Raw genomic sequence first — 3,117 nt, forward strand, 5'->3', positions numbered from 1 at the left:
AGCTCCTCGTATTCCTTTCTCATAGCGTTCTAATCCGTAGCTCTTCTTCCTAATAGGAGTATCATCGACCTTCTCCTGGGTCGGTTCTGGTCTTGCTGCCTAGGTAATGAGGTGGTCACACATGCCAATCTAGCTGGTGGCTCTCTGAATGATGGGCTATTTGCTTGTGCTTAGAGCATTTTTGTGCATTCTCTTGCTTTCTGTTATGTTAAAGACAGTTGTAGAAATGTTACTTATCAACAGGAGACATTAATAAGTCTTTGTGAATAATAAAAGTTTTGTAAGAACTTTCTTACTGTATAATGGAAGTCATCTTTAGATTAAAAGAAGAAATGCCCTTAAAATTGAAGAAAAACTTCATTGACTCCCTGTGTCTTTATTCCTTGATTTTCTTAGTAGAGGGATTTATTGTTTGGCTCTGACCCAGAGGCAAGGAAAAGCCCTGGTTTCTGATGTCTGGTCTGGTCTCTAACAACACCAATGAAAGTCCTTTCCCAAGAAATGACCTCCCCTCCCCCAGCCACAGTTATTGCTCTGATGGCCTCTTCGAGGTTTCTGCTTTTCCCCACATAAATCCCCTTCCCCTTGCCTCTGCCCCCTCCTGGAATCTATGCCCACAACTAACTTCTGCTCTAGTCCCCTGATCTTCCTGTGACCTCTCCAGCAGAGGCTCCTCCTTGAAGTTTGAAAAAGAAAAATGATTAACCCAGAAAACAGTCTTTTACAAAGCACAAAAAATATGTTTTTGCAATAGTCATTTAATAAGTGTGCATATGATCTTAAACCCTAGACATGGGTGGATCCAGCCTGTGGAAAAGGTCAGAGGCCAGAAAGAGTTGAGGAGAGTTGTAATATCAAAGCTTAGAAGGACCAGACCAGCCTTGGCGTCCTCTGAAAAGAACATAGATCCCAAAGGACTGTGAATGCAGACGAGCGGATAAGCATCGCTGCACAGCTTTGGGCTTAGAGATAGGGAAAGCCTGGGGCCCTTGGAGAGGGGACTTGGACGGATTATGACAACAGAGGTGGAAAGGCTAAATCTAGGTCTGCTGGACCCCAAATTGCAACCTTGACATCAACATACAGCCACCAGTGTGCAATTTTCAGACCAGAAAAATGAGCCCAGATTTTTAACTGCACAAGAGCCAAGTGAACATTTTATGTTCTGTTACCCCAGTGACTTCCTGAGCTAACAGTGGCCTTATCCCTTTGCTAAAGCTCCAGCGAGATGAGGTAATGTTTGCCCTTATTTGCAGAGTCGTGGGAAGTTGCTTAAGAGCCTAGGAAAGAAGGATGACACACTGAGTCACATTGACCCCTGCTAGATCAGAATCTAATCCCCACTTTGTTGTCTGCTATGGGTAGTAAGATGATTTTCTTCTTCTTCTTCTTTTTCTTCTTCTTCTTCTTCTTCTTCTTCTTCTTCTTCTTCTTCTTCTTCTTCTTCTTCTTCTTCTTCTTCTTCTTCCTCCTCCTCCTCCTCCTCCTCCTCCTCCTTCTCTTCTTCTTCTTCTTCCTCTTCTTCCTCTTCTTCTTTCTTCCTTTTTCCTTCTCTTTTTAAAGATCACAACTCTTAAGATTGTCTTAAAAATCTGCTTATCGACAGTGGGTTGGTCACATAGGGGTAAATTAAGTCTTAATGTTGATACAGTGGAGACAATTCATCATAGAACTCTAGGAGGCAGAAAGACAGGTTAGCCTTTGTTTGGAGACCAGCACTCTACTTCATGGTACTCTCTGGCCAGCCAACCAGCCCGCTGTCCCCCTTATCTCAGTTTACCTGAGCTGGAAAGGAAGGCTGAGGCAGACCTAATTTTCCAGCCCCTGGGTCTGTGCCCTTGTCTGTGGCCAAGCTGACTTGGCTTGCGTTCCCTCTGACGTCATCACTGGTTCCTCCTCTGTAAAGTCTGCTTTCTCGAGAGCTGACAACTTGTTCTTTTCATCCTTTGTAAGAACTGAAGGAAGTCTGTCTGGCTCGGCCCTTCTCAGAGGCATCCTGCTTGCCCATAGCATGTTTGTTCACCCATGAAAAGGAACACACGGTGGATGTTATGTCAGTCAGTGTCCAGGCCTCCTGCAGGACAAGCTGGATAAACTGGGCAAGGACTGCTTCTTTCCATAGCCTTTGGGGTTTAGATGTTGAGAGCCATGAGGTGCTGATTATATGTGTGCTATGAAAATATTTGTGCAAGGCAGGCCTGAAATCCCGAGCCTCTGATTCCCTTGGCTTTTACATACCTGTCCTGGCTGCGAGGCCTGACACTGACCTTCCTTGACCTGCACTGTGGGTTTTTGTTGTTGTTCATTTGTTTTATTTCTTTCTCATTCAGAATTCCTTCACTTTGCCGTGACTGAATAAAAAGAAACACATACTTCCAAATAGGCCAGTGTGTAAGAGGGCCCTTGGAGGCCCTAAGTGGGCCACTTCACTTTCCTGCCTTGTTCGCCCCTGTTCCCATGAGTGGTTGGCATATGTGGGGCCATTGATAGAGTTCAGTTGGCAGCGCTGCAGGAGCTGGAGTCAGGAGATGGCCCCAGGGGTGAAACAGAGTCCCCGCCTGGGCTAGTATATCCATGACGACTTGGCTCCTGTTCCTCGTGGTTGGGTTACCTGTGGTCCCCTCTACAGCGGTCTGCATGTCCTTGGTTACTCCCATCTGGTCTGTAGAAAGGAAACACTTCTAGGAGCACAAATCAAAATGGCTGTGAAAGCCTACCTGAAGAATGGACTGCAGGTTGTCCCAGGGAAGGAGCGCTATAGCAGATGCTTTTCTCTCTTACCCGGAGGACAGAAACCTGCAGCAGAGATGTCAGGGTGACTCATCCAAATGGTAGACTCTCCTCAGCACTAATTGGTCGTCACTTGACTAATGGTGCTTTGAGTTGGTGGCAGAGGAGTTGCCTAGGCCAGAATTGGCTGCCTGGGGCTGGGTGGGGCTCCTGGTGACTGGAATCAGATAGCCAGGATAAACAGACCAGTTACATAACTGTGTTTACTTGGGCTCAGGTGGCCGTGGAGGCACCAGCAATCCTTGACCCAAAGGCCACTCCAGAGGTGTGCAGGTGACTGACTAATAGGGAGGGAGGTCCCTTTTAGAGTGGCATGTAGGAGACAGG

Source organism: Arvicola amphibius, chromosome 13, assembly GCF_903992535.2.
Source record: "Arvicola amphibius chromosome 13, mArvAmp1.2, whole genome shotgun sequence".
Taxonomy (NCBI): Eukaryota; Metazoa; Chordata; class Mammalia; order Rodentia; family Cricetidae; genus Arvicola; species Arvicola amphibius.